We start from the raw sequence: 16966 nt of genomic DNA, 5'->3' as shown, positions 1-16966 counted from the left end.
AATCTGACGTGATGGATCTCCTAAAGGAATTGGTTGTAGCTTTCCTGTACTTTTCCAGGATCACCTTCAACCCTGCTCGGAGAGGGGGACGGGGAGGCAGCAGCACTGCTGTGTGGCACTGGTGGGTTGGAAAGGGATGAATCCACCTGGAAAGCAAGAAATCTCCTTTGGGCTTAAATCCAGGCTTTCATTAGGCAGAAGAAAAAAAATAATCACATTTTTATGGGGAAGCCCTTGTCTGCTGGAAACCCAAGGGTCCTGGGGCAAGCTGATCTCTGGGAAACACAGCAAATACAAATTTAGGGTGCACAGAGCCTCTGACAACCCAGGAGGCCGCCCCAAGCTGCAGTTACACCACAGTCTAACTATGACAAGACATAACCACCAGTTTCCTAATTTTATTTTATTTTTTTCCCCAGCCACCAGAGCAAAATATCAATTTCTGACACAGAGAGCCCAGGGTAGGTGAACCAGAGCTAAATAAAAATAAACATTAAACAATTATTGGAATTTAGCTTTATTTAAAAAATCAGCAGGGTTGAGGGAACGAGCCACCTATTAGCGGGGAAAAAAAAAAAAAAGCTATTGGGCTTTTTAACAACATGCTGTTTCTTGGCGGAGGCTGGGATTTGGGCTGTGCACAATCATGTTATTGATTAAAGATGATGTAGCAGCAGCACAATTATATCACAGTTTGTGCTCGCCGCGGTGGTACCGTTGGCCTCTCATTTGTCTGCCGGAGATTGGTTTGTTCTCCTTGCCCTTCCCGGGTGTTGCTCCTCACTCTGATGGGTCCCCTGGCGCCGGCGGAGGAGGCTCGGGGCGCTTGGGGACTTGGTGTTGTGTCTGTGGTGAAAATGGTTTTAATTGTTTCTCGTCCCCCGTTCTGTGTTTAATGGTAATTCCGGTTTCTGCGCTGTCGACCGCGGTGACAAAAATAGGGGAACGTTGGGGTTTTGCAGGAATTGAACAGCCTGGGGTGGAGCAAGAGCAGCAGCTCGGTGTAGTGGAAGGTGTCCTGCCCGTGGCAGTGGGGTTGGAACGAGATGATCTTTAAGGTCCCTTCCAAGCCAAACCATTCCATGGTTCAATGACCCGCGGTGGCTCTCACCACGGCTCTCTCTGGTGTTTCCCTGAAATCAGATCCAGCCCGGCTGATGCACGGGGTGCCACAGCAGGCAAAGCCACAGGGAAAGGCTGTTTAAAGCATTTCCAGAAAATTCTGTGCTGGAATTAAGAAGCCAACATGAGAGGATGGAAAGGGGCTGAGTGGAGCGAGCGGGTGGCTGGCGGGAACGTGCGCCTTCCAATCAGTCTATAATGCAATCAATTCTGTATATCCCCAGTGAAAGAGCAACATTTATTTAACGTCTTTTATAGAGCAGCTGAGTTTTATCACAAATCACATTCCATTTCTATTCTTTGGGGACCCCTTGAAGGCTAAAACGCACTTACTTTCCTCCAAGGAAGTTTACCAATTCTTCAATAAAGCCCCATTTGCGTCCGTATGTAAAATTGACACATTTATTGAATATTAAACATTTGCCTGTTGCCTGTGCACTTCTTTCGACTTTATCTGGTGCCCTTAAAAGTCGTTAAGGGAAGGATATATCAAAGTCATAATAAAGGCATATTTATGGATGGGAAGAGGATGCTGGCATCTGCTGGAGTTGGTGTATCCTGTTCAGGGGCTCCAGCCCTTTTTTCTCCACTGTCTCTTGCAGTAACCACCTGGCTGTGTGTTTGCTCTGATTCTCCTAAAGGAATTTCTGTGCTCAAAAGCTGTTTGGTGTTAGGTGCTGGTCGGGGTCATGCCAGGTTGCAGGAATACACTTTTCCAACCCAGAGTCAGTCCAGCTAATTAGCAGGAGGTCCAATAAAACAAGTATTTCTTTTATCACTGTTACTAAGTGCTGTTGTAAATCAATTAAAATGTATTCTAGTAATTCTATTTTTCCTTGGCGACTCTGTTTAAAGAAATGCTGAGCCATTAACAGCATTTTCCACATGTTTGTTTGTGTGTTTATGGGAGAATATTGAGCTGTTGCTGTTGAGTTTGGTGCTCAGTGATGAGCTCAGGATCCTGTCCTGTCCCACGTTCTTCCCACAAGCCATGCAAGGTCTCTGCATCCATTTATTTGGAGCAAGGTGCAGGTTTTTTGAAGGTAGTAAGGAGGGAATTTTCTTTTCCTTGAAGCATGGATATTCATGCCAATGATTGTTCTAATTATGAATTGGTGAAGACGCAGCCATGTCCTTTGAGTGCACTCTCTGAGTTGTTTTTTGGGGAGTATTAACTCAGGAGGATGTGGTAGCAGTGTGTGGTGATCCTGCCTAAACAGACCTCTCAGTCCAATCCCTAAAAACATGGCAGCCTTTGTGCAATGGGAAAAACCTGGGTGGAAGGAGGAGAAAATTTGCCAGGAGGAAAAAAATGGGGGATTCACCCCTTTATCTGAGCCATCCATTCTCTCTCTCTCATTCCCTGCCTTTTCTCTTCTTTAATTCACATTATTTTAAGTACCATGTAGGAATCTGGGCTGGCTTGCCCTGCTCTAGGGATAATTTCTCCCAGGCCACTGGCTAATTGAGGATGCCTCGTTAGGCTGGGAGGTGGCTGCTGGGTGGTTTCATTGACTCTGGAATGTCAGCGGAGCACAAACAGGCACTTGCTGGTGGCCACCTTGGCAGCTCAAACACCCACCCTGCCCCACCAGCCTGCAGAGGGAAAGGTGCTCCTAAATCCCATCTGGAGACAAAGCCCTGCCACGGGGGATTAACTCTTCAGCTCCATGTTTTGGCAGATTTTAGGAGAGTTGTCCCCAAGCCATGTTTATTGTCATCTATCAGTTATGCTTATCAATAATGAACTTAATAAATTAATACTTTGCTGAGCATCAAACTATCCGTTTTTTGGGTTTTTTGGAGGGGCTGAATTTACCAGAAGGAATAAGGAGCAGTGAGTTGGAGATTTAGGAGCTGCTCAGTTGTTTTGAAGGATTTCATTTTGTCCCTCCTTTGGAGCAAGGTGACTCTTGGAATGCAGTTGGCTGCAGGATGGGGCTTGGCTCCTGCTTTGCCATGGTTACAGCTCCCTCCTTGGATGCTGAATTATAGCACTGGGTTAGAAAATTAAGTTCCTAGGGCTGAGACACCCCAAATTATCCCAAATGGAAGAGCAAATGGGTGCGCAGCAAACCTTCAGAGGAGCCAGCCCATCCTTGCAGTGAAGGTAGATTTTTGGGGCACTCGTCCGTATTAATTCACAAAAGAAATAAATAATGAATGTCACCTGAATGGAGCTCCAGTAAATGCAGCTCATCTGGAGTGTATAATAAAAATAATATACAGCTGCCTCTCGGCAGCTCCCGACTCGCTGCTGGATGGGAGGAGAAGCCCCTTTGCCAGGATCCTGCTGCTGGCACGACCCTCACCCCGCTCAGAAATCCCCAAAAGCAGCTCCCGGCACAAATAACCTTCCCTGTGCACCGAGGGGCTCTTCTTTATGGGTGAGGGAAAGTGCTTAAAATGCTTAGAGGGAATAAACAGCTTTTAATGAAGTTACATTGCCACATAATGGGTATCATAAAATTGCCTTCATAGTACAGGGTCCCAGGATGGCTTTTATTATCGACTGAGCAGGAATCCTGTCTGTAAAGCTCCGGCAGCTGCAGAGAGGAGAATGCAAAGTCTTCTTAAATTACCTGATTGAAATAACCAGCAAATATTCTGCTTTGCTGCTTTGTTGAAGGCAAAGCTGCCTTTGGGGTGGTCTGTCAGACCTGGTTTGCAGCTTCTGAAGAACACAGGAGTTTCATTGCAGCAAAACAGATGTTCATCTTGTTTCTCTATCGGCTGTTTGATGAGAGATTTATTGCTCTTCTGCTGGGCTGGAGCTCCTCTGCTGTGGAGTCTATTAGGCAGCCCAGGAGCTGGCGGGGAGCCAGGGAAGCCGCGTTTTGATGAAACCCATGAAAAAGCCTCGGCTTGGAAGGCGCCAGTAATAATGCATCGGCTAGACTTGCATCGGGCGATTGATTGCCGTGATTTGATTTATTGATCAATACCCTCAAATTTGGCGTCTGAGAAGCTGAACTAATCTTTAACTGCTGTGAACATCTCTGCCTGGTGGAGAATTAGAGCTGATAAGGAATGTATGAAAGGAATCTGAGCTTATCTTAATCACACAGTGCCCCGGCGCTGCCTGCGCCGAGCAGGAGGGGATGTGTGCAGAACACAATCACCAGGCAGAACAGAGCAGATCTATAAATTGATGGAATTCAAAGCCTCCAGCATCGATTACCATTATAACAAACAGTGGTGCGCTGAATGTCTGATTATTTTTAGACAAAGATTCTGTGCTCTCAGCAGCAATTTTGCTGATGCTGTCACTGTGTCAGATGTCTGTTGTTGATTGCAATTAGATGCGATACAAAAAAAAAAGAAAAATTTAAAACTATCTCTGCCTATAGTTTTATTTCCACTTATTAAATCTCCTCCTTTGTTTGCCTCCTCCTAATGTCTGCAGCTGGATGAAATATTGCATTACCAGAAGAGATCTCGTATATTCAGTTGGGTATAATCACTTTACAGATCATTGGATTATATCTGATATGGTTCAGATAATCCTGGGGAAATGTGGGACATTTACTCTGCCTTCGTTAAATAAATGCGCCCTGGTTTAGGGTTTTCAATGTGAATCTGCATAACATTTGGGTTTCTGAAACAGGGTCTGCAGCCCTCCCAATGATCCAATTCTATTAAAGCACTAATCAATTCCCTGTGACGTCAGTCTGATTGCTTTCCTGCTGGTCCAACGTGGATTTATCCTGTCCTTTTTAAATGGCTTTTGGAGCTGCCACAGCACAGGCTTTAATGGTTTAGGAATGGTCACTACCAGCAGTGGAGATGGGGAGTGGGCAGTGGGGAGCAGGGCACATCAGGAGCCACAGACTGGTGTTCCAGGGCTCTGTGTGCCAGGATCCCAGGAGCATCCATTGGTTTGGTGCTTTCCAGTTTCCCTGCAGTCCTGGTGTGTGGCTGAGTGGTCAGATTTGGGAGTGATCACTGTCATGGGAATGTCTCTACAGGGAAATGTGGCTGGGAAAGGGCAGTTTCCAAACGGCTCTTCCCAATGGGAAAAGCTCTTAGGGATCCCATGTGAGCTGCAGATGGGGGCTGTGAGTCCATACAGGCATCAGGAGTTCCCTGGGGAGCCCTGTTGGACCAGGCTGGGTTTGTCCTGCTGGGTGCTGAGCTCTCTCCCTGCACCCCACATTTGATGCTGGTGCAAAATAATTGAGGACTGCCACATTTTAACTTCAACCCCAGGCAGGGGCCGTGTGCTTTGGCATGTGGCTGCACAGTGGCCGTGGCCCTGGCTCTGACCTGGTGGCCAGAGGAGCAGAAGGTCTCCTCTTGAACGTGACCTCATCTTGCGCAGCCACGCGCGGCTCCGGGGCTCGATGGAAAAATGCAGCGCGGCGGCGGAGGAGTTATGTGCTGCTGGCAGCTGGTGTTTTCTTTCTTTGGGAAATCTAATATATTGATTAGCTTTCTTCAGAACAGCATCAATAAAGCGTATAATGGCATGGCTGGTGCCTGCGGCGTCTCCTTCCCTGGTCTGAGCCCCCCTGGAGCCGGGAAGGACCTTGGCTGCTCCGTGCCAGGCTCCGCGTCCCGTCGGCTGCTCCTCCCTTTCCTGGCATTCACGGGCCCTGCTCTGCCTGGAGAACATGCTTGGCTGGACACCCTGATCCTCTGCAGGGAGCTTATCCTGGGCAGCCTTCCTCCACCTCCTCCTCCTCCCATCCTGTGTCTCCGTGTTGCCTCTGCCTCTGGCAGCTTTGGCTCAATCTGCTCTGGCACGGAGGCACTTGGCCAAACCCTGGCAAGTATCTCCAGGGTCTGGATACACCGTGGGGGAGGGTTGGGATGTGCCTGTCCTGGTCGTCCCCAGGCAGTGAATGTCACCAGTGCAGCCACCATCACCCAAGGAGGGTGGTGTGCCTGGTGCTTTTGGGAAATATTGGGTGTCAGGGGAGCTCATTGCATCCAGGAGCACACGGATACTCCCCTGTGCCATTGTTCTTCCCAGCTGTATCCTGGCCCGTGGATGGCAGCTCCAGCCCTGTGGTCACGGCTGGGGAAGATGGAAGGACCCATTAAAGTGCCTGAGAGAGTTTAGAGGTTGGTTTATTGTTGTTTATGCGGTTGTTTTTCTTTAAGCTGATTGATTGCAATAATGAATGGGGCCCAGAAATCAGCCGGAGCGGCGGCTCGAGGCCACTGCTGGATTTAAGGTCCTGGTTGGCTTCAAACCCTCTCCACTATTTTAGATTTCATTGGTAAAACACACAGGAAACCAGCAGGATCTTATTTAGTGCCCTCCCAAGCCCAGATCCACCCTGGGATGCCAGTGCTGGAAGGAGCTGGTGTTTGCCAAGAGCTGTTTTATGAACTCCTGGCTTTTTTATTGTTCCATGGTTCGCTGGAGAGCGAATCCATCTGGAGGCACGGCCCGTTCCACCATGCAGCTCCTTGGCACCATGAGCCAGGTAAAGGCAGCACCTTCATCCAGGACTGATCCCACTTATGGATGCTTTTGTTTTATTTTCAAGTCTGATCCACTTGTGAAGGGATGGAGGAACACCCCAGTCCCCCAATGCCCTGGTGTGGAGGTGTCCAGGCTGCATCCCACCAGCCAGGAGCCTGGAAGGGTTTTCTCTGCTTCCCAAGCATCTTGCAATGAGCTCATTTCAAAGAGAGATTTTCAGAGCAAATTGACAGCTGATGACTATGGGAAGATGTTTTCCAAAGGAGAAACAATTTACGATAATTAGAAATTTATAAAATGTCTTTAAACATGGTGGTAATGGGGATAAGAAAACACTTGCTGCAGTGTAATCAGTTATTAGCAGCTGATCATTTATCTCGATGGATAGTTGCTGCTGGTACAGGAGACACGTGATAAAAGGACTCTTGATTAACTAATTTGAATATCTTTTGAGAACAAATTCTGAGTTCTCTTTTTTCTCCATTGTAACGGATCCGTACATCTGCGAGATAAACACGGAATGAATATGGAAATGAATATTATTGTGGGAGTGTGGCCCTGGAACGCCGCTGCCGCCGTCCCAGCCCTGGCCCTGGGAAGCAGCCTGGGGTGGATCTAACAGGGAAGGGGCCTTAAGGAAGCTGGCTGGGAGGAGCTGAGGCTGTGGGATGCCTGGAGGGGGATTTGCCAGGATGTGGGGTCTGGAGGGGCAGGACCAGGCTGGGTCCTTCCATCAGCCCCTCTTTGGCCTCTGGAAGGAGCAGGATGGCAAAACTCTGGAGCTGCCTGTGAGCACCAGCAGAACACCACAGCATGTGATAGCATCCCTTGATAGATGGGTTTTTTAAACACACAGCCTGTTTCTGCCTCCCTGGGAATGGGAATCTGATGCAGGGCTCAAATCTCTGCCCTCTGCGAGATCCCATTACAGCTCCTCTGATAATGCTCTGTAAACCCCGATTCCATTTTAGATGCTGAAACCTCACTCTCAGCATCTGTGCCCTGCACACTGGTGGCCCTGGGATGGGCCTTGGGGTGACCAGTGGCACCAGTGGGGACTGTTCCATGCTCCCTCTGCTGCTGTGCTGTTTTCTGTGTGCCCATGGGTTCCAGGGGTTAAAGACGTGGCTGGAGCAGTTGGGAAAGCACAACACGCTTGTATTCCTCTTTTCTGGCACAGCAGGCAAAGGGAGGAGGTGGCTGCTGGTGGGGGTTCAGGGGGAGCTGGTCCCAGTCCCTCTTGGTTTCCCTGGCAGCTCCCAGCCCTCCAGGCCCTCGCCGCGTTCCGGAGCGGCTCCTGCTGCCTGCGAGTTATTCATCGTCCTCAGCCACTAATGGACTCCATTCAGCTGCTTCTCCCTCGTCCCCCCCTCAGTGTGATTCATGTAGTGGCTGGAAGCAGATTCCTTTTGGCAGTGAGAGTCCCAGATATTTTATATTTACGCATCATTTTCTTCCCGGGATCTCAATTTTTCCCTTCTCTCCTCTCCCCCTTTCTCCTTTCAGCTCCATCCACGCTCAGATGGGGTCGTGGCTCTGGCTCCATCACCCACCATCCCCTCCCCACATGCTGCTGAGGGTGGGGGTGCTGGATCCATCCCCTCCTGCAGGAATGGGAAGGGGATGCTCGGAGGTGTTGGCACTGCTCCTTCTCAGCTGTATTTACTGCAGCGAGGAGCAAAGTCCACGTAGCTGTGGATGCAGTTTACAGGTAATTAAAGTCAGCTTGGTGGGGATTTAAACATTAATATTGATGGTAAAGTTTTTAATAAAATATAGGGAAAGAGAGAAAGAGGTATTGATTCCTATAGGCTTTTTATTTTTTCTTTCCTCTGGCTTCATTGTCACAGGGAATGTGCTGATGTGTTGGTGAGCATGAAATTAGGGTGTCCTGTGCTGGCACGGGGTCTGCAGATGGGGACACATGTGATTCCAGAAGGACAAACTGGGAAAGACCTGAGAAAATGCATTTGGGATTGATCCATATGGTGAGGCTGTTCCTACCCCAACCTTCCTGAGCATCCTCTGTGGTAGGCACATGCTTGGGGACAACATCCATTTCTTGGGAATGGGCTGAGCCTCCAAGGTTTCTCTGTCTGCTTCTGCATCCCGCGTGTTGCTCTCTATCATGGCTGGCTCAGCACACAACCCCTTTGACCACCCCACTGTCTGTGTGTCTGGGCTCATTCCAGCATCATTCCCATTCCCACTGTGGCCTTGGGGGTCCCTGAGGTGCCCCAGCCCTGTGGTGCCACCGTGGTCATCCCACCCCTCGGCAGCCGTTCCTGCGCCGCACCAGAGGCCGTTAAAAAGATGCTGACGGCCGTTTTTCACTCCCTGCTTCTCTGTATACACACAGGACCCGGCTTTATCTGCTTTCTCGCCAATATTTTTTTATATAACAGTGAAATATTTATATTGTCCAATAAAAGGCAGTAACTTGCAATCTCGCGCAAATTCATCGGAGACCGGGAGCTTCGTTGTCTGAATTTTCCACCCGGCAGTGACCCCTGGTAATTGGCTCCATACATCTTTGGCATCAGGGATTTACATACAGGGAGGGGGGTGATGGATGGCCGGGGTCACGCCCCTGGCCTGTGGCCTGGCTGGCAGGGGAGGCTGCTGGCCCCCTGTGCCGGGTGCCCTGCCCCACATCCCATCGTGGCACTGCCAGGTGATGGTTTTGGTGATGCCAGGCAGGAAAGAGCCAAATCCCTCGTGATTCAGGCAGCCACAGCTTAAATCCTCACGATGCTGAAGTGCAAGGCTGGTTTCATGGGAGTTTGGAGGTTTTGCTGGGACATGGAGATGGAGCAAACTGCAAGTCCTGCAGGCCAGGAGCAGCTGCTGATAAAGAGGGAAGGCGGCTCCTTCCATCACAAACCAAATTTGCCCCAAAAATGCCCAATTTTGGGAGCAGGATGGGATTGAATCACCAGCAGCCAGAGCCTGGGGCACAGCTGAGCCTCAGGCAGGCACCTCCCGACCTCGGCCAGCAGCACCTCAGCCCCCAATTTATCAAAAAGCAATTAATGACCACCCCCCCACTCAGGTTTTTATGGTGTCTGTCTCTCCCCCCCGACCGCAGGGCAGTAATTAGAGTCTGTCTAATGAGGTTTCCATAGTGGGAATACGTCCTCTTGCCATATCTCCCCACCAGACAAAGCTTTTGCCACAGTTTATGGTGCCAGCCTAATTTTTTTTCCGGCTGTTTTCACCCTGGTACAAGCTGGATAAGGACCAGACCGTCCCCTGGGCTGTGGAATTTACCAGGCAGCACCCGAGAGATCTCTTCCCACCGCATCCACCCCATCATTTTTATTCGATTTTATTTTTTTCCTACATTCCACCAAAATTAAAAAGCCATCTATATCTTAAAAACCTTATTTATGAACACTTAAGCGTAAGTAAGTCATCTTTGGACGGCTTCCCTCCCTGCTGATGGATGGAATCTGGCACCGAGGTGGACCGGGAGGGAAATCTGGCAATACAATATGCTGTGCTTGACTATTTTGACACTCGGAGTGCGATGTTTTTTTTACAGTTACTGATGAGCTTATGGCACTGCTCCTTTTGGAGGAGCGAGGAGGAGGCTGGGGCTGAGAATATTGATTAGCCAGCTCCTGATTATCTCAACAGCCCTCTCGGCTTGCCTTTTCTTTTGCGGGGAATTCAGAATTCCTTCAATTATTCATGTGAGCCCCCTTGTCGATACTGCCAGCGCGACACCGAGCAAAACTGGGCCGGGGGAATTGTATTCCTCAAATTCGAACTCCAGCCCTCCTAAACACCCTGAATTTTATTTTCCCCCCTATTTTTCTTGTTGTTTTTGTCCACCTTTTGTTTATGTTTTGTTCCAGAAGGAGCTTCGTGCCGGTGCTGGCAGGGTGGTGGGGGGAAAAACGCAGAGTCTCATAAACATTTAATTGAACTCAGTTGGGAATTTAGGAAAAAATGTACCTGGGGTTCAGGAGATCTGCTGTTAGGGAATTAACTCGGCAGGACAGCAGATTTCTCTCCCCAGAAAGGAGATTTTTGGGAGCTGTAGATGTTGGTGACTAACAAAAGGGAACTTAGCTGGCCACAAAGGCAAATTTTAGCCCCTAACTTGAGGTTTGGGCATTTCTGGCTCTCGCCACCTCTGGTAGCTCTGTTGGGTGGGCAGAGCTGGAGGAAAAGGGGCTTCTTGGGGGTGCAGCATCCTGCTGGCTGCAGTATCCACCTGGCTGCATCCCAGCAGCGCAGGAGGGAATTTTGGGTTTCGAGGCGTTTATAAAAAGCAAACGTTGAGCGCTTGGCGCGGAGCTGCTGGCACCCAGCTCGCAGCCCAGATGGGGGGAGATGGGTTGTTTGTTAGGAAAAAAATGAATTAAAAAAAGATGAGAAAGGGGTGGGGGGGAGAAGAAAAAAAAGAGCAACTCTAAAATAGCTTTTCTTGGAGGCTGTGTGGGGAGGGGTGTTTCTACCAGCCTGGCTGGGTGGGAGGGAAAACTGGCAGCGTTCTGGGGAATGCTCAGAGGAGAGCTGGGCAACGGGGGCAGGAGCTGCCCTCTCCACCCATGGTCCTGGGGATCCCAGCATCATGATCCCAGGCCTTCCCCACCCTGTTGGCTCTTGGGGATTTGAAATGGGGAGAGCCCTGGGAGGGACAGACAGGACAGAGCTTCCAGGCAGGGCAAGGAGCCACCAGTGCTGGGAAGTGCCAGAAGGGACCAGGAGGTGTCTGGGAGGTGCCAGGATGTGGCCAGGAGATGCCAAGGTGTGGCTTGGAGATGCCATGACATTTTCAGGCACGAGCAGGAAGCACAGTGGCACAACCAGGAGGTGCCATGGTTGGGAAATGCCTCGATGTAACCGGGAATTGCCCTGGTGTGCCCAGGAGGAGCCCTGGCACATCCAGGATCCCAGGATGAGCTTGAGGTGGGGGATCTGAGGAGGAGCCGAGCTACTGGGGTGGGACAACACGGTCCCAGCCCCTCATGCTGCCAGGGAAGGCTTCTCCATCCTGCCCCAAATGCTCCACATCCACGTGAGCCTTGGCTTTGGTCCCTGATGCTGGCGAGAGTCTCGTGGCACTTCAGGACACCTCTTTTCTCCCTGATAATTTAGTGTTTTCTTCAGGGGCTGCTTCCCCTGCTCCTCTAATGTGCTTGGATGGAAACCCCTGGAGAGCTGCTGGCGTTCTGAGCTCGCCAGCAGCGACACATTAGGATCTGTCATCTGCTGAGCATTACCTGGCTTTAAATCTGTCTCTTTGGAGCTACGGAACTGCATAGGAAAATATTAAAGTAAACAATAAGTGGATTTACACAAATGTGGCTGATTTCCATATTTTTCATCACTTCATTTTATTACTGGGTTTACTGATATGCTCATTTATTTATAGAGCAATCCAGTATTGATTCATTCCGATGCACTGTGCATAAACACATAAAAGAGAGTGATAACAATAGGAATACATTTTCAGTCTTTTAAATACTGCATTTTTTCCAATAGTCTTCATTAGATCCGCTCCAGGAATATGAGCAATGTCCTTGGGGAAGCCCAGGCAGCCCCTCTGCCCAAGTGGCTCTGGATTTATGGGGGTGTCAGGGAGAACAGGATGCAATTCCCAGCTCAGCAGCAGCTGCTTCCCCAGCTCTGCCACCTTCTGCCCGCCAGGGAGTTTTTCCACAGGAGGTTTGGGGGGGTTTTATCCCAAAAAGTGGATTCTGCTACCTTGAGGTTGGGTTTCTGGGCTGCTTTGGTGCCAGGCAGTGCAGGGTGGACACCAGTGAGGTGCTGCTGCTCCTGGAGCCAGGCTTGGGGGGCTCAGGACTCTGTTCTTCCCCTTTTTCCCCTTTCCCCTTCTTTTCCCTTCCCTTTTTTCCCTTTTCTTTTTCCGCTTCCTTTCCCCCTATAATTTTTCCCTTTCCCTTTAATCCTTCTTTATTTTCTTTCTCTTTTCAAATATTTTTCCTTTTTCCTCTTTTTTATCTTTTTCTTATCTTCTCTCTTTTCTCTCTTTATGCTTTTTCCTCTTCTCTGTTTCTTCTCTCTTTTTCATTTTCCCCCTCTTTCTCCCTCTTTGTCCCTTGTTCCCTCTCTTTCCCCTTTTCCCCCTTTTACCTTTTTCCCCTTTCCCCCTCTTTTTTTCCTATTTTTTTGGTTTTTTTTCCTCCTCTTTTTCAAATTTCTGAAAGCCTGCACCACTCCCATCCCTTACATTTCCCCCTCAAACCCCACTTTTCCTCTCTCCCCATGAATATTAAGCAGGGAGAGCTGAGTGCTCCACCTGCATCACGAGAAGGAGCCCATAAACTCGGGGTGATGGATGGCAAACATTCCCCCTCTGCTCCTTCCTCTAAATGGGAGGGGAAAAAGGGGAAAAAAGATAATTTTTAAATATTAACCTGGAGGGGTGTGGATGGGCCTGTAGGACCCTTTCTCTCTCCTATTCCTGAATACATCTCCTGAATATTTAGGCTCTTAGATAATTTTTTTCCTTCGAGGAAGGAGTAGCAGGACGAGAAGAAGAAATTGTAACCACAGAGGATAAACCCAGCTTTTATTTTTCCCCCCTCTTCAACTAAAGGGCAGCTCCTTTCTCTCCCCAAAAGCAGTTTAATGGCAACAGCTTGAGAGGGACAAAGTTTGAATATCCTTGTGCCGGAGAAAAGAGCAGAGCGAAAGCCCTGCTAATTACAAAAGTTGCTTTATGAAAGATAATTCAAAGCAATAATTTAGCAAACATAATCAAGTAGCGCAGATGGGGATTTTGATGAATAGTTTGCAACATGCAATTAGCAGCTCTTGCAGTTACATATCATTAACCCTCAGAGCACAAAAATTATTTTCTCATTATTAGATGAAAAGGTAAAATTAAGCTGACTAGACAGTAAAGGAACAAACTACAATTAATTACCTTCATTTATTACAGTCATTATTTTAAACTTATTTTTTTTTACTCTGATAGATAGATGAAAACATCTAAATTAAAAGTTTTGTTCTGCTAAGTGGGAGGTGAAACTTTACAATCTTTGGGGTGCGGGGCCAGCCTGGCTGCATCCCAAATCTGGGGATCAGTGGGAACCCCCCCATCACCCCCATCATCCATGCCAAGGATGCAGAGCCTGAGCATCCCTGCCTGTATCCCACACCAACCTGGACCCCTGCTGTCAGCCACAGGGGGAATTTTGGCTGTTTTTGCAGGAAAATATTCTTTCGCAAGCGTAACTTTCCAGGAAAATATTTTTCACGGAAAATAATTATGGGGGGATTGCAAGAAATCCTTGCTGGGAATTAACCTGCCCGGGTGGAACATTCTCCTGGTGGTGGTCAGAAATCAGCCTGTTCCTCGTTGGGTTGGATGCTGAAAACTTTGATTTTGAGATTTGTGCTGGTGGCAGATGGTTCTGAGCTGCCAACTGTCAGCAAATGCACTAAAATAATAAATTCAGGGAAAAAGAATGAGGGATAAAAAAAAAAAAAAAGAAAAGAAGGAAAGAACCAGCTCGAACAGTCAGTGAAAAAACATGGATTAAGTTATGGTGGGGAGGGTGGATAAGCTTGAAATATTTTCCCTGTTGCTGCTGTGGTGCACAGGAAGGAAAGAGCTCGGGCTCCTTCTCCCTGAGGCAGCAGGGTCAGGATGATGTGGGAAAAAAAGAGGGGAAAAATAACCTAATGAACTGAGTGTTCTCTGAATCTGCTCTCAAGAACTTTGCCAAAACATCACTGAACTTGTCAGGCAATATTACAACAAAATTAAGAACCAGCAGCAATTTTCTCCCATTCGGGATCCCGCGCTTTAGAAAGTAAATTATTAATGCATTTTTTTCCCTCCGTTAAGCAGTTATTTGCAGCAGTCTTGGTGTATTTCTCATTAGAAATAACATCATCTAAAGAACTTATATTGATTCTTCTTTTTCCCCCCCCTTTTTTTTTTTAATCTCCGAATCATGGACGTGAACAACATATTTCTGTGATGTTCCCTTTAACTAGAATTCTCAGGCTTTATTTTTATATTATTGATCTTTTTGACATGAATTGCTTTTTGGCCTTGTGGAAATCTTGGGAGCTGCTCCTGCCTTTGGAGGAGTGGGGGGGCTGTGGGTGTGATGGGTTTGGGGGGGTGTGATGGGTGTGTGAGTGTTTGATGGGTCTGTGGATGTGTGTGAGGGGTTTGTGTGTGTCTCTGATGGATCTGTGGGGGCACAATGGCTCTGTGCACACTTGTGGAGGATTTAGGGGGTTGTTTGGACACAGAGGCACCAAAGGACCCCAACACGTGCCTGGTTCCTCGTGGTGGTCCAGCCCCATCACCCAGAGCTCCCCCAGGACAGTGGCTCCTTCCCAATCTCCCCCTCCTTGCCACCCTCTCTCCCTCCCCAACTTCTTTACACATCAGCAAAAAAAACACCCAAGGAAAACAGCAAAGCCTTGAATTAATTTCTTTTTCATCACTTTTCCTTCAACATTTGGGGTCTCTGTTGCCGCTTTCTCCCCCGACAGCTGTTCCTGCACGCTGAAAAAGAGCTCATTTGTGGTTTACTGCCACCAGTATTTAGATGGAAATAACCCACTACTTATCCTGCACTTGATCTGGTGGATGCAAGAATAAACTCTCCGCCGGTGCGACGCAAATCCCGCGCCTCTGGAGCGGGGACGCTCCGAGCGCCGGGAGGAGCGCCGGGGGAGTTTTACCATTTTGTCAGTCAATTATAATAATATTTCTGCTTCCAAATGTTTAAAAAGTTGGCTTCGGAAGGTATAATCATGGCACAGAGGCCAGCCTGACAATAGTAATTAATTAGGCTATTACGCATTCTGCAGTGATAATTGCTTTGCTGGAAAGTCACCAGCCATGAAAAGGACCCGGCGCGGAAATGTAATTTATCAGACGGCGGCGATCCCGTGCCGCGCCTCACCTTGAGCCCACGGAGGCTCTGGAGGGGGAAAAATGGGAATTAAGAATACCTGGGTGTTTAATTCACAGGCAGAGCTCACTCAGAGCAGGCACCGAGGGCTCTGCAGGTTGTGTCACTGATGGGTGTCGTGGTGATGGGGAGAACGGGAGTGATGCCATCCTGATCCCACTGAACCTGCTTCCAGGGGCACTCAGCTCCCCCACTTTTAGCCATTTCCTCCTCTTTTCAGCATGTTTTCAGATGTTGCCTTCTTGGATGTGGATGCAGGGTTTGGTTCTGCCTCAAGAAAGTGAGAATGTAGGTGTTTTGTTATAAGACCTTGATTTTAGGGCTGATGTGGGCTTTTCCCAGGTGTTTGTTCAGCTCTGTGTGAGGAATTGCAGCAGTTTCAGTGCTGGGTGAGCCATCCCTGTGCGGGACTCAGAGCTGCTCCAGCAGAAATCTCCCCTGGCATTTGAGTAAATTATCCCCATCTGGAAAAGATCACTGAAAATGTTAAATATCCTTTTTTCTACTGACATTTCCTACAAGTTTAGTGGGACTCTGGAAGAGCTCAGTGGGTGGCTGGCTCACCATGTGCCAGTTGCCCACGCTGGTGGTGCCCTGGCACTGATGTGGGCTGGAATGTGCTGGAGCCCAGCACAGGGGATGCTGCAGGCTCCTTCCCACCCCTCAATGCAGGGCTCAGACCCCCACAGGGATTGCTGAGGAGAGGGAAAGGTTCTCCTTGGAAAATGCTTTGTCTCTAAGATGTGACTTGAGGAAGGAAAGGCCGTGCAGACAGCTTGGTTTGAGCCAGCTCTTTGCCCCTGGCATGGATTAGGGGTGCACAGGGACAGGCACGGGTGGTGGAGGGGGACTGGAGAACATTTGGGCTGGACTTTTGCTCTGCAACCTTTGGTTGATGCCAGCTCAGGGGAGATGGGGCAGGTCCAGGCATCCCCATGGCCCCGTGCCTGCTCCTGCTCCCCTCCTGTGCATTCCAAAGGGTTTGGGAATGGGGAGGTCACACAGGGCTGATGCTACGAGCAGCCCAGCCCTGCAAATCCCCACCAGGGCTCACCCCACTGGCAGATTGAGCAGGCAAATCTCTGTCCTGCTCCAGCACACGGGCAGTGCCAGCTCCTGGCTGCCTCCTCCCTCCTTTCCCCTCTTCACTGTTATTATTTTAAAGCACCCTGAAGCCAAGCATTTTTGCAGAACGCTGAAGAAAAGCCCCCAAATTCCTCCTCTGCTGGAACCGCGGTGCTGAGAAAGTAGGTTTGTGTACGAGCTGCTATAAAAAGCCCGGCTTATACAATTTTAACAATAGAAAAATGATCTTTGTGCTCCAGTGCCTGCGAGCTCCGGAGGAGAAGGCGGCTTGCTCAGGTGGCTGCTGGATTACAAATGAGCCGTTTGCTTTGGGTTGGAATGACAAGAGATGGCAATCCGGGCTGGCAGGGAGAGCCAGGAGCTCTGCTGGCACACAGGAGGGGAAGGTGCTCTGGTGTGGGAGCTG

General features: G+C 49.1%; 1 protein-coding gene across 7 annotated transcripts in view; it reads left to right on the top strand.

Moving 5' to 3' along the window:
* CUX2 (cut like homeobox 2) overlaps positions 1 to 16966 on the top strand; it is a 60975-nt gene that overhangs the window by 27374 nt on the left and 16635 nt on the right. Inside the window, exon 1 of one of the 7 annotated variants that reach the window (XM_039724730.1) lies at positions 6053 to 6189. The exons of the other annotated variants lie outside the window; for them this stretch is intronic. The gene's annotated coding sequence lies outside the window, so the exon portion shown is untranslated. Of the gene's footprint in view, positions 1 to 6052; positions 6190 to 16966 lie in introns of those variants that run through there. 7 annotated transcript variants of the gene reach the window in all.

Source organism: Passer montanus, unplaced genomic scaffold (assembly GCF_014805655.1).
Source record: "Passer montanus isolate IOZ18808 unplaced genomic scaffold, ASM1480565v1 scaffold53, whole genome shotgun sequence".
Lineage (NCBI taxonomy): Eukaryota > Metazoa > Chordata > Aves > Passeriformes > Passeridae > Passer > Passer montanus.
Note: the sequence above shows the minus strand (reverse complement) of the source record. Positions and strands in the feature narration are given on the sequence as shown.